The sequence below is a fragment of the Sus scrofa genome, chromosome 11 (assembly GCF_000003025.6).
Source record: "Sus scrofa isolate TJ Tabasco breed Duroc chromosome 11, Sscrofa11.1, whole genome shotgun sequence".
Taxonomy (NCBI): Eukaryota; Metazoa; Chordata; class Mammalia; order Artiodactyla; family Suidae; genus Sus; species Sus scrofa.
The window spans coordinates 21674029-21688571 of NC_010453.5; the positions used below are offsets into that span (position 1 = coordinate 21674029).

At 50.5% G+C, this 14543-nt stretch overlaps 2 protein-coding genes across 2 annotated transcripts in view; one reads left to right on the forward strand and one right to left on the reverse strand.

Moving 5' to 3' along the window:
* Positions 1–14543, reverse strand: part of SPERT (spermatid associated) — a 107499-nt gene that overhangs the window by 61710 nt on the left and 31246 nt on the right. The window lies entirely within an intron of this gene.
* The window catches only part of ERICH6B (glutamate rich 6B), an 80470-nt gene continuing 66376 nt past the window's right edge, over positions 450–14543 (forward strand). The window contains 3 exon segments of the mRNA XM_021065392.1: positions 450–804; positions 9508–9559; positions 13263–13404. The gene's annotated coding sequence lies outside the window, so the exon portion shown is untranslated.

The window sequence follows — 14543 nt, forward strand, 5'->3', positions numbered from 1 at the left end:
AGCAGCCAGAGTATGTGAACTTCACAGGCTTACTTCCTGTGCTTGACCCCAGACCAAGCCCATGCACCTGGACTCTTCCCCTCCTGAGCCCCCCTTCCTCGCTCAACAGTGCTCCAAAGAGCAAAGAAGGGACCCCCTAGCCTGCCTAGGGGTCTCTGTCCTGGGGACCAGCCCAAGTGAGTCCACTCAGTGCCTGACATGCTACCACCCGGCCAGCCTACCCTGCAGCCTCCCAGACCTGCCCAGCTAAAGGGTCTCAGCCCCTTGGAGCCTCAGACCCCACCTCCCCAGCTTAGCAGCCACCCACCCACAAGCCCAGCGCTGGGTCCCAGGCTTCAGGAAAGGCACATCTTGCGCGATTTTCTAATGAGAAAAAGTTATAAAAATTACATACCCTTAAATAAATAATAGAACAGAATAAAACTCCGCCCCATCTGTGCCGCCCCTCCTCTGCCCTGGAGCCTTGTGTGCCATGGCAGTCTGGCCTGGCGCCAGCTGCCCTCCGGGTACTGGCGATCCGCAGTCCAGAGTTGCCAATTCGGGAACACCTGAAGCAGGTGGCCGTGACGCAGACAGTGAGAAAACTTCCTGGCCAGCCACTGCTGCGGGCCTCCAAGATCTCCCCCGCCAGGAAAGAAGGTGGGAGAGGGAAGCCAAGGGCAGGTGCTGTGGCTTGGAACTCAGAGCGAGGAGCAACTTCTAAGGGCGCCAGGGGCGGGACGCCAGGGCGCCGTCCCCATGGTAACGGAACGCTGAATAAAAGCAGCCGCTGGGACTCTCGCCGGAGCCGCGCGGCCAGCTTGGGTAAGAGCAGCGGGCATCCGCCCTCTCGTGCGTTCGGGGAGACCCAACCCCCTCCTCCTCCAGCCCCGCCAGGGAGCAGGGAGCTGCGTGGAGCGGCTGGGGAACAAAGGAGCGACACCGTGTAGACATTTTGTGTCTTTCCCTTAATCTGCTCTCCCTCCCCTGGCCTTCTATTGCCGCCTGTGTTGCCCCGGCCACCCTTTGTGAAGTGTGACGCTGAGTAGATCCTTCCGCAAAGAAAGGAGCCCTAGGTCCCTTCCAATCCAGACAGCCCTGGCCCTGAGTTCGAGGAGAAAGGCTGGTGGGACGTACACTTCTTTTCAGGCCAGACAACTAGGCAGGCACAGAATCCCCCACATCCGAATTCCAGCCTTGAGCACAAACCGGCTCCAATGACCTAAAGCAAATGACTCGGTTTCCCCATATTTCTTCCCTCCATCCCCTTCCTCTAAAATGGGAGCGAAAGAGTGGCCCTGATCTTCCAGGGAGATGGCACGGAGTGGCCTGTGCTGGTGCTTGGTGCCAAGTGACAGCTCAAGGTCACCCACCTTGAAAGTTCAAATCTGAATACATTTGAAATTCTATTTATAAAAAAGCCTTTAGGAAATTGTTTTAATGACTACACTGGGGTGTCTATACTGCTAAAAACTGTGCTGATGGGCCTAAGGGGGTGAACGGAACTTTCTGACTTTGTTTTTTTTTTTCATATGGATCCTGATCAGCACAGACAGGGCACCATGGACTCACTGACACAGGCTAGAACTGTTCCTCTCCAAGAGGGAAGGCAGCTGCCTTTAGCCAAGAACCGTGCCAGTTAGTTAGAGATGATAAACAGCTCCTGAGGGCGAGGACAACCACAACCAGAAGGGCTTGTGTTTGCAGAGCACCAGAGAATACCCCGGATCCTTTAAAGAAATGAGGCTTCTCCCCTCGTTCTGGCTAGGGTTTCCAAGCCCAGGCTGGCAGCACCCAAGCTACACCCAGCATCCTGTGCCCACCTCATCCTTTTATCAGCTGCATCTTTGCTCTCTGAGGCCACCCACAACCCACGTCTCGGGTTTTTCCTGCATAAGAACAAAAGAAAGGGATGTGGATGGAAACATCCAAGCTAGGGCGTTCCCGTTGTGGCGCAAGGGAAACAAATCAGACTAGGAACCATGAGGATTCGGGTTCGATCCCTGGCCTCGCTCAGTAGGTTAGGGATCTGGCATTGCCGTGAGCTGTGGTATAGGTCGCAGATGCAGCTTGGATCCCGCGTGGCTGTGGCTGTGGCTGGCAGCTACAGCTCCGACTCGACCCCTAGCCTGGGATCCTCCATATGCCGCAGGTGTGGCCTTAAAAAGCAAAAAGAAAAGTCCAAGCCAGAAGCTTGATGGGTGGTCTCCTATGTGCCTTTACTCCTATGGCTCATCCATTCAGGCCAGACTCCAGCTGAAATCCTGCTTCATGCTGGGCACTGTGCTAGACAAGCAAACACACACACACACACACACACTGCAATAAAAGAAGGGTTGAGAGACCTGTGGGGAAAGGACAGACTCCAGAGTTGCTGGCACATCCTCACCAAGGAGGTGACTTTGAGTGAGGTTTTTTTATTTTGTTTTGTATTTTTAGGGCCCCATCCGAGGCACTCAGAAGTTCCCACACTAGGGAGGGGTCAAATCAGAGCAACAGCTGCCGGCCTGCACTACAGCCACATCAACGCCAGATCTGAGCCGCGTCTGCAACCTACACCACAGCTCACAGCAATGCTAGCTCTTGAACCCACTGAGTGAGGCCAGGGATCGAACCCACATCCTCATGGATACTAGTCAGGCTGTCCCTGCTGCATCACAACGGGAACTCCATGAGTAAGTTTTTAAAGAATGAACAGACTTGCTTTCAAGGGATAAGGAAATTCAAAAGCAAGGCTGGAATCCCCAAAAGAAATGCCCCCCCTGGAAGAGCCGGCAGAAATGAATACGGCCTTCTCCAGATAATAAAGCAGGACTGAGAGAGACTAGGAAGCCAAGAGAAGATTGGAAAACACGGGCCAGGAGCAAGCCCAGGGAGGAGGCCGGCTTGGCAGACAGGCCCCGGGCCGCAGCTCTGAGAGGCCCGCAGCGCCCGACCTGACCGGCTACTCAGTGACCACCAGCCCAGAGGCCTGGCCGCTTCCCCAACTGATTCCTCGTGTTAAACAGTGTCACCGTGTTATCAGTGCTTCCTGGGCACGTGATGGATTGACAGAGAAGGCACAGTCCCGGGACAGAGTCTTGAATACACTGGTCTGTTCTAGAACCAAGCTTCTCTCCAGGCTCCTCTCCCATCTACCAGATCTCCCGGCTTCTCTTGCACCCTGACGCAGTGGCGTCCTGGCATCCTAGCTGACGTGGTTGGGGCTGCCGTAGATCGTCGGGTAGGACCTCAGCCACAGATCCCCCACCCTACCCAGTCCTCAGCCAATGGGGAGTATAAGGCTGCAGGATCTGGGAGCCTTCTAGATTTCAATTAGCGACCAGGGAGGGATAGGATGAGAGAAGAAGCGGGGGGGGGGGGTCACTTGTGACCTGAAAATGCCCAGTTAGTCCCTGGGGAGGCTGGTAAGACCAAGAGCAAGACCTGTCTGCTCCTGGCTCGTAGGGCTTTCCCTGGCTTGTGCAGCTTTTGGCTTGCGCAGCTCATGATCTCTTAGGCTAGAAGTGTTTGCCTCTGGGAGTTCCCGTTGTGGCTCCATGGTAAGGAACCTAATATCCATGAGGACACAGGTTTGATCCCTGGCCTCGCTCAGTGGAGTTAAGGATCCGGCATTGCTGTGAGCTGCGGTGTAGGTGGCTGTGGCTGTGGTGTAGGCTGGCTGCTGCAGTTCCAATTCAACCCCTAGCCTGGAAACTTCCATATGCCGTAGGTGCGGCCCTAAAAAGACAAAAAAGTAATTGTTTGCCTCAGTTCTTTCTGTCCCACCAAAAATAGGAGGTGCTGGTTTAATAACAGAGTTGATTCGTTTTTCATATATAATCCCTCCAAACCCCGAATGTGGAGCCAGGTGCCTCCCCTAGCCTTTCAGAAGAAAGGGCTATGTGGGCAGCACACCCCGAGTCAGTCCTGAGCCTGCCTCCAGGTCATCAAAGAACCCCAGCCCTGCCCTCACTGGTGGTTGTGATCAACTTCAGCTTTATCCGGGTTCCCAGCCATGAGCCTGCTTTTGGAGCTCAGCTATATGTGCGTGGTTTGCACCCACTCGTGGCCGTACACCCAGTGCCCCAGGGGCTACGCCTGACCATGTTCATGGCCACGCTCTGTAAGGAAAGAGATGCTCTCAGCTCTCTTCACTCAGGTCATAATTTTCTGAACTCCCAGCAACAGGTAGAGGCCTGCAGCCCTAATCCGGGTGGGCCAGAGGCTTTCTACAGGCCCTCGGGGATGCTAGGAAGCCCAAGGAGAGATGCAAGGACAGCTCCTGGGGGTGGCTGGCACAGGCCAGGACCCACTAATTCCCAGGACCCTGTTGCTGTTTGGCTACAGCAGTTTCTTTCCTTAGAAAAGGGATCACTTTTCGAACAAGGGGGATCCCTCTTCAAACAAGGACGCAGGTCCAGCGTGGGATGCCGGGTCTGCCAAGGTCACCTGTTATCCGTCCTACAAACTTCCCAACACCTGGGATGCCACAGGCTCCCAAGACCATCCTGGGATCCTCAGCGTGAGTAGACAAGCCGTCTTGCCTGGATGCTGAGAATTCCAGTCTCCATGTGGCTGCCAGCCTCTAAACGACCAGAGAAGTACACTCGGAAGAGCCCCACGAGCGGTCCTAACAAAAAAGCCCTTTGCTCTTGGTCTTACCAGCCTCCCCAGGGACTAACTGGGCATTTTCAGGTCACAAGTGACCCCCCCCCCACTTCCTCTCTCATCCTGTCCCTCCCTGGTCGCTAATTGTACTCTAGAAGGCTCCCAGGATCCTCCAGCCTTACCCTCCCCATGTGAAAACGTCACCGTGCCAGCCAAGGCAGCTGGCCTGGATGTAAAGGAGACCGGCCAACTGGCCAGGCAGGTAGCAGAGAGGAGCCAAGCCTGTGACACTGGGAAGTAACAGGCTGACAACCCCCCCACCTTGCGCCCCCATCTACCCCCACCCCCCATCAGTGGGCTCCCCTCACCTCCATCCTCTTTCCATTCCAATCCTCTTTCCATTTCTTTTTGGTGCCTAAAGCCTCTCCCCTCCCGCAGCCCTGGGACAACCTCTGGCTAGTTCTGAATTAAGGGGGGATGGCCCATGTCCCCGATGGGTCCCATACCCCTGGAGCCAGAGGTGGTGCTGGCAGTGCTGGCATTCTCCTAGCTCCCTGTTTTCTCCCCGACACATAAATATTCTCCCGACTCCGGCTTAAAATTCCCCTCCCCCGCTTTCATTCATGATAAAATCACACTCCACTGTACTGTGTGTTTCTGTATCTCTGCTTAAGCAAGAAGCCAGCTTTATCCTTTGTGGACGAATTTCATTTTTTTAGAAAAACTTAGAAGGTATTCATTAAAGTAGATGTTTGAGGATTTTAAAATGTGTTAAAAAAAAAAAAAAAAAGAAGAAGAAGAAGAAGCAGCTTTCTTGAAGTCTAAGATGTGACTTCTGCAATGTTGCAGCCCCCATGCCTGAGTGTCTGGCACGTGGAAAAAACCTCAATAAATGTCTGCAGAAAGAAAGAGGAAAAGAAGAAAGGGAAAAAGCTAGGAGGGAGACTTGGAAGCTTTTCCTTTGCAGTAGCAACTTTTATAAGTTCTGGTTACTGCACAGGATGATAGAACCAGATTTGCAAATATTTGAGCCGCCTGCGGGGCGGGGGGGGGGGGGGAGGCAAAGCCAGGAAGATGAGATTTAATACCGCTCTGTACAAATTCCTGTATCAGTTTCCAAAAATAAACTTAACTGAGCACCCAAAAAAAGAAAGAAAAAGAAAAATACAAGTAAAGAACATAAAAGCTACCTTCAAATATTTGCAGCCGCCGTGGAGCAAGTCTGTTGTGTGTAGCTCCAGACAGTAGACCTGGGGGTGGGGGGTGCCGACTGGCCAGTTAAAAGCCCAGAGGAGGAAGATTTAGCAGCAGAAGTCTGTGGAATTTGCTGTGTGCTAAATACAGTGCCCGGCACAGAGAAATGGTGGCGGAGTAATAATTCCACATTTATTGTGATGATCTTATCATTATTACTACCAGCATGATCATTTATTATTTATAAAAGCCATCCAACCGTCAGCCTCGGGAGCACTGAGCTCCCCTCCCTGGAAATCCAAGGTTATCACTGGGTAGCCTGACTCCTAACCCCTGGTCTTCCCTTCTCCGTCATCCTGTGATTCTAAGAACAACGCTCTGCATGTCCCGGGTAGTGAAAGATGCACATACAATTCCTGGATGAGCAGACTGTCTTTTGTATAAAGAAGCTTTTGCACTCCCTGCATTTGCTGCACGGTGCCTCCTTCAAGCATCTCTTTGATGTTGAAAAATAAAACTGCTTTGTATGAAAGCACCTTTAATCTTATATAGATACAAATGCCTTGTATCTTTGGGGATATGCCAAACCGCTCTTAGTGTTCGGAATTAATCTTATTAAAGCAAGCCCTGTTTAATCCCCACTGCTGTTTGCCAAAGACGCTGAATAATTCCACATTATTGCCGCTTTGCTCCACACCCTTCCTGGATTTAGTGTTATCCAAGAAAAGACATCAGCGAGTTTAGGCTGGACAATGGCATTCCCACTTTGGGTTTAAGGCTGTAATTGTAGAAATGTTCCTTTATGCATCTTTATCTCAATTTCTTTCTTTTTTTTTTTTTTTTTTTTTTTTTTTTTGTCTTTTGTCTTACAGAAGTTCCCAGGCTAGGGATTGAATCACCGCTGTAGCTGCCGGCCTACACCACAGCCACAGCAACACAGGATCTGAGCCGCATCTGTGACCTACACCACAGCTCTCGGCAACGCCGGATCTTTAACCCACTGAGCAAGACCAGGGATGAAACCCGCATCCTCATGGATGCTAGTCCTGTTCGTTAACCACTAAGCCACCATGGGAACGCCTCATTTTCTTAATGAAAGAGAGAGAAAAAAAGTAGGGGAAGGAAGAAGGGTTTGGAGGACTTGCCTGTTATGAAGAAGAGCAAATGGAATAATGAGCTGCCTTGTTAACCAACTCACTCTAAGTATGTATGATGCATCAGAGTTGCTAGTATTGCGAAGAAAAATGGAGTTCACGTAAGATTACCATCTGCTGGCTCTTCCCGAGGAATATAGGAAACCCTTGATTAGATTACCTAGTTTGTGCAATGTATTTTCTATATAAATGCATATTTTATGTACATATATATCCATATGTATACATATACATACATATGTATCAGTCAAATGAAGTTACGACTTCCTCCCTCCCAACACGCTTCTGGATCTTCTCCATCAGGAGCCGTCAGTGAGTGATCCCAACTTTAGGAAATACCTGCGCATTTTTTTATTTCAACACACACTTATGAGCTCCTATTATGTGCCAGGCATTGTTCTAGATGGCGGGACTACATGGCAAACCAGAGAGCAAACTTCCTATTCTCAGATATACAGATCAATGAACAGGATACAAATGTTAGGAAGAAAATAAAACAACACAATGAGACCCACAGTGACTGTGCGTGAGGGTGGAGTAAGGGCTATTTTATTATTACTTTTGTTTTTTTTTTGTCTTTTTAGGGCCACACCCACAGCAAATGGAGGTTCCCAGGCTAGGGGTTGAATCAGAGCTGTAGCTGCTGCGCCACAGCCACAGCAACACCAGATCAGAGCTGCATCTGTGACCTACAGCCCAGCCACAGCAGCTCGGGATCCAAGGCACATCTGTGGCCTACACCGCAGCTCACAGCAATGCTGGATCCTTAACTCACTGAGTGAGGCCAGGGATCGAACCTGCATCCTCATGGATGCTAGTCAGATTCGTTTCCACTGAGCCATGACGGGAACTCCAGGGATATTTTTTAGATCAGTTGCTCAGGAAGGACCTCAGGACTCAGGGAGGTGACATTTGAGCTGACACTTGAGGACAGGAGCCAGACAGCTCAAGATCCAGAGGAAGAACTTTCCAGGCAACAGGAAGGATTAACAGAAGAGCCCTGAGGCAGGAAGAGGCGGCCAAGGGGAGCAGTGGGATTCCAGGAAGGACCAGAAAGGAAGCAGGGGCCAACACGTTGGCGGCTTTCAAAGTGAAGTGGAAACCACTGGAGGGTTTTAAGCAAGGTCATTAACACCTGATCTAATTCATGTGCTAAAAAGATCACCTCTGAACAATGGGTTATTGGAAAGCAAGAGCCAAAGCAGGGAGGCTGTTGTAGAAGATGATGAATTAGACAAGCAACATCACAGTGGTGATGGAAAGAAGAATGGATTCCTTTTTTGAAGACAGCATGGAGAGGACTTAACTGATTGATTAGCAGCCTTGGGAGGATGCAAGAGGGAGGAATCAAGGATGACGCCAAATTTCTACATCTGAGTAACTGCATGAATGATACTGAAGTGTCCCAAAAATTTCCCAGTTCACGGCACCCTCGGTATCTTAGTGCATTTTTCATGGTGCCCCTTAAGCCAAAAGAAATCCGCAATGGTTTTCGTTTATGAGTTCATTTATATGCAAATAATAAATACTTGTGTTGCATCCTTATTTCATATATTCATGTCACAACTTAATACACAAAAACCGAAAGAAAAAACAATGCTTTTACTTCCTTCTTAAATACCCTTGGTGACCTACTAATGGAAAGCGTGTGCCCTCTGGGCATGGCACAACTTCAGGCTTGGAATCAGACTACACACGGCCACCGATTTCCCGTTCCACGCTGATTTTTGCATGGTACCCACTTCTTAACAATCGCCAAAAATCCAGCTTTGCAAAATACACCGTCATTGACAGGAAGGCAGTGTCATCTAAATGAGTAGTTCATGCAGTATCTAACAAGTGTTGAGTGTGGCCGTTTTCTTCAAAAATTTTAAATCCACTGTGGCATCGCTGTGAGTTCTCTGCTGTGCCTAGGGAGTCTTGGGGCTCAGGATGGCCAGACCATTTAGTGATGGGAAGGGTGGGGAATGGCAGAGGAGGCACTGGAAGTGAGGGCTGCTTGGGTTGGATTTCCCCAGTGGACATACAAGGAGTGCTGCTGATCAAGAAAGATTAAGAAACAGACTACAGGAGTTCCCACTGTGGCTCAGCATGTTAAGAACCTGACATAGTGCCCAGGAGGATTCAGGTTCGATCCCTGGCCTCGCTCAGTGGGTTAAGGATCCAGCATTGCTGCAACCTGTGGTGTAGGTCACAGATGCAGCTTGGATCCAGCATTGCTGTGGCTGTGGCCTGGGCTGGCAGCTGCAGCTCCAAGGTGACCCATAGCCCAGGAACTTCCACAGAAACGTACTATAAAGGCAAATTCCATTTAATCTTAGCATAGGAAAAATTATTATTCATTATCCAGTATCCTTAAGAAATTAGGAAGTGTCTTTGTGGCGCAGCAGGTTAGGGATCTAGCATTATCACTGCAGTGCCTCAGGTCCCTGCTGTGTCACAGATTCGCTCCCTGGCCTGAGGAACGTCCACATGCCTTGTGCGTGGCCAAAAAAACAGGGGGAAAAAGGAAATGAAGTGTTCTCTGGCTAATTCTCTGGGTAAATAAGAACTAATCAGAAAGCTTTTTTTTTTTTTTTTTTTTTTTCAGCTGTTACTGTTGAAGAATCTCTTGGCTTGGACTCATTTAGCCCCTTGACATTGTAAGTACAGCCCATGAGCGTAACCGGTGGTCACTGCTGCTGCATCCACTGGGTCGTGAGGGAGGCACAGTCATGATAATAAACAGTCCTTGCTGGCGTTCCCGTCCTGGCGCAGTGGTTAATGAATCTGACTAGGAACCATAAGGTTGCGGGTTCGATCCCTGGCCTCGCTCCGTGGGTTAAGGATCCGGCATTGCTGTGGCTGTGGTATACAGCTCCAAGGCTAGGGATCAAATCTGCGTCCCCATGGATACTAGGCCGATGCATTTTCCTGAGCTGCAACGGGAACTCCATGAATTTTATTTTAAATGCACTATGTGTGCCATCAGAGCAGGACATCAGATAAATACCAGATGTGACCACCCACAGGGCATCCTGTGAAGAAATGTAGACATAGGCTTAAAATCCTTTAGCACAAAAATCTGTATTTGAGACAGCTCTAAAAACTGACGGTTTGTGGCCAACTCACCTGGACATAAAACCAACCTGCTAGAACCGAGTTGAAGGCTAAGTCCAGCCTAACCCGATGTGGGGCTATTTAAAGTTTCTCTTTATCCCGCTCATCAAGAACATCCATGCGTTTTGCTGCAGATATATGAATAAGATTCCCTTCAGGGTGCTTCTCTCCGACCCCTCTAGGCCTGTATATATCTCTGATATATTCACCATAAGGCCAGTCTAAATCAGAAAAAAGCCTGAATTCAACGCACTGGCCCCAAGGGTTCTGAATACGGCATGAGGTCTTTAGAAACATAAAGCAGGGAAGACCCTAGATCTCGTCCGGGTCAATTAATATTACGAATGAGAAAAAGAAGCCTAGACACGTGTGCGAGGAGCAGGGAACGTGTTCAGAATCACGTCCTCAGTCTGGGGCTCAGCCAAGACAGTGCTATTTCTCCTGCCACCTGCTGCCCACGTGTGCGTGTACGTGTTGAGAACACAGGTGTCTCTGCCTGCCACTCCTACTGAGACACTAAGGTGAGCTATCTGAAAATGAGTGTGTCACTGGTTATCACCGTTACCCATAATCCTGCTTTGGTTCAGACAATATTGACAATATTGAAGTTTGAGAGAGGTTAATTCAAAGCTGTTCTATATGACTCTTGAAAATTAGTCCAGTAAGATTTTAATGAACAATGTCTCTTCATCTGAATGCATTTCCTTTTAGCAGTTAGAAATGCTAAATATGATTTATTTTTGTCTTTTTAGAGCCACCACCTGCGGCATATGGAGGCTCCCAGGCTAGGGGTATAATTGGAGCTGTAGCCGCCGGCCTACACCACAGCCACAGAATGCAGGATCTGAGCCACGTCTTCGACCTACACCACGTCTCGTGGCAACGCCGGATCCTTAACCCACTGAGCGAGGGCAGGGGTGGAACCTATGTCCTCATGGATACTAGTCAGATTTGCCTCCACTGAGCCACGACGTGAATTCCAATTTCTTTGTTCTTTAAGCAGTCTCTTTGTTCTGGAAATATTTAAAGGAATGGCTAAGAACTTGAGTTGCAAAGACCAGACAGATGACATGTCTTGCTCGTCCCTCTGTTACAGAGAGGTCATGACTTTGAACTGGACAGACCTGGTCTGAATCCCAAAAATGGTGCTTGTAGCTGTGGCCTAAGGCCAGTTACCCCCCTTTCTATGAGCCCTGGTTTTCTTCCTTGAAAAATGGAACAATAATACTTTACCAGATTTTTTTTGTTAATCTTAAAATTTTTTTAAAAAGTAAAATATTTGTCCCAGGTATACAGTCAGTGCTTAGTAAAGGCAGAAACCCAACTTTTTCTCAGCCTCCCTCCCTTTTCTCAGCCTCCTTCCTTCGTCATGGAGAACAGGAGGAAGAGGCTGTGAGAACCAAAGCTGACGCCCTATGTGCCCCCTCCAAAGAATGCCAGCCTCTCAGCCCACACGGTGAACGGTGTGGGGATAAAAGATTGTTCTTGGGGGTGGCCGACCTCGACCCAAGTCCACTTACTAATTGTCTGATTTTACCAAGTCTTTTGATTTCTCGGAACCTTAGTGTTGTCATCTGTAAAATGGAGAGAATAGGATTTGGTGCACAAAGCAGCTGTGAGGAATACACTCAATAGGGCACATTGCATTGTTTTACAACTCAACGTATTATTCACATCGCTGACACACGCGAAGACTGAGAGAAGTAACCCCAAGTCTGGAAACAGGAGAACATTTTCCTGATTTAAAAAAAGGGGGACGAGGAGGTAGATGTGGAAACTTACAGCCCAGTGAGTTGGTTATCAATGCCAAGCAGGATTCCGGGACGTTGTGATGGTCGGGAGCCCCTGGGAGAGGTGGCAGGATTCCGGGAGGGCAGGTCACATGTGACCGGACCTCTCTTTCTACCTCTTAGAGAAGCAGGTAAACGCTGAGGGAGGTGGAAGGCTCAGGGAGCCAAAGAGCCGGGGCCACAGAAAGTTGAGGGGGCGAGGCTTCAAAGGGTCGAGAAGGAGGGGTCTCAGCCAGCAGAGGGGGCGGGGCCTCGTGAGTCCAGGGGGCGGGACTCTGAGAGCCAAGGGGGCGGGGCCTCAGGGAGCTGAGAGGGAAGGTCTCACAGAGCAGAGAGGGAGGGGCCTCAGGGCCTTGGCCTCCGGGCTCAGGTTTGACTTTTGCATCTACCCTTTGGCTGAGGACACAGTTAATGGGCAATGGCTGGCAGTCCAATAAAAACTAATCGGGACGAGGTGGAAAAAATGTGAAGTGCCTGTCAGAGGGGAAAGGAAGCACTTGGCCTTTTGGAGCGGATGCTCAGAGCTAAGTGTTCTCAGGCCCACAGTGCAGGGAGATGCCTGCAGGCTGGGGCCAGGCTTGCGGCTCTGGGCTCTGTTCTAGGCCATGCATGTTAGGGAGTCCTTGACCCCTAGAGAACACCAGAGGGCAGCCAAGCGGGTGAGAAGGGCCCAGAAGCCACACCATCTACTGAATGGTCGAAGGAGCTGCAAAAGACAGGGACTGTGGTTCACGCGGCCATGCAGTAAATATGCATCATTACCTGCTCGGTGCTCTGCCAGGGTGCGCACTTGGGTTAATCAGTGAATAATACAAAGATTCCCTGCCCTCGGGGAACTTACATTCTAGTGACAGGAAACAGACGGTACGCATAAGAAATGAATAAAGCAGTAAGTATGTTAGAAAGTGATACTTGCTGGAGTTCCTGTCATGGCTCAGCGGAAACGAATCTGACTAGTATCCATGAGGACGCAGGTTCGATCCCTGGCCTGGCTCAGTGGGTTAAGGATCTGGTGCTGCCGTGAGCTGTGGTGTAGGTCGCAGACGCGGGTAGGATCCCATGTAGCTGTGGCTGTGGTGTAGGCTGGCAGCCGCAGCTCCAATTTGACTCCTGACTGGGACCCTCCACATGTTGCAGGTGCAGCCCTAAAAAAAAAAAAAAAAGTATACGCTCAGAAATAAAACCAGGTTAGGGGAGATGGGAATGCCATGGTTGGGCAGGTGACAGTAAATAGGATAGTGGGGACAAGCAGGTCTCACTGAAGTGGTGGTGGAAGGCGGTGAGGGACTGAGCCAGGCAGATACCTGAGGGCAAGCCCACGGGACAGGCAGAGCAAAGGCCTCAGGTGGGACATGCCTGGCATGTGAGGGACAGCACTGAGACCAGGAGGGAGGGAGGGAGAGGTGATGGGGGCTGATGAAGAAGCCGGCGCTAAAGAGGTCTTGTCTTTTCCCAGAGATGGGACTTCTCGCGGGATTTCAAGGGGGAGTGAGGCGACGTGATTGGACATTTTGAAAGCTGGGTACCATGTGCAGGAGAGACGTGTGAGGAGGCCACTGCGGTGGCCCAGGCGAGAGGTGGTGGCGGCGCAAACCAAGGTAGGAAGTGAAGGGGTGCGGAGAGGGTCAGAAGCGGGGAGTCGCGGTGGAGGCGGGGCGCTGATGGGCTGGTGGACTGATGGAAAGTGAGACATTCAGAGAAGGGTCGCCGGAGTCCAAGGGCTTGGCCATCAGCGGAGGGGCCCCGGGGAGGAAGAGAAGGATTTCATGTTGGGCACAGCAAGTCTGAGATGCCTGTTAGACGTCCGAGGGGAGAGGCTGAGGAGGCAGGTGGCGAGCGGAGCCTGGAGTCCTGGGATCACTCTCAGATCAACCCCTTAAGCAGCTGCAAATGAAGGAGGATGAGAGCTCCTCCTGAGGTTCCCCCAGGGCTGAAAAGGACCGATGAAGGGGAGTCAAAGGGAGGGAGGCTCTGATTCCACAGGAGGACTTCTCAGCCACCGCGGACGGAAACTGAGCAGCCTCGTCCAGGCTCTCTTACAATAATAGGTAACAGCTTGCTGAAATCAGGGCTGAGGGAGTTCCCACTGTGGCTCAGTGGTAACGAACCCAACTAATATCCATGAGGACATGGGTTTGAACCCTGGCCTCGCTAAGTGGCTTAAGGATCTGGCATTACTGTGAGCTGTGGTGTAGGTCGCAGAAGCGACTCGGATCCCACGTTGCTGTAGCTGTGATGTAGGCTGGCGGCTGCAACTCCACTGGGACCCCTAGCCTGGGAACTTCCACATGCTTCAGGTGTTGGCTTAAAAAAGCCAAAAAGAAAAGAATAGAAAAGAAAAGAAAGAAGAAAAAAAGAAAAGAAAAGAAAGAAAAGTAAATCAGGGCTGAGGCCAAAAAACAGACCAACCCAGTGTGAGAGAGATTCTGTCTCAGCAAATAGAATATCACCATAGAATTCTCTTGGCCAAGCAGCCTTCCCAAGGTGGGATCTGGCCTCCTGAGGATACAGCTCACCCACCTCTGGCACTCCCCGTGGGCCAGCACCTCCCCGAGGCCCAGCCACCAGGGGGTGGACTGATGGACAGGTCAGCCTAAGTATCTAAACCTCCCACCTAGGCTGCCCTCAGTACAGGGAGCAGGATTTTTTTCTCTCCCCATACCATGAATGGATTGAGACATCAGAAGGACACACACTCACACATTCACACACACACACACACACACACACACACACC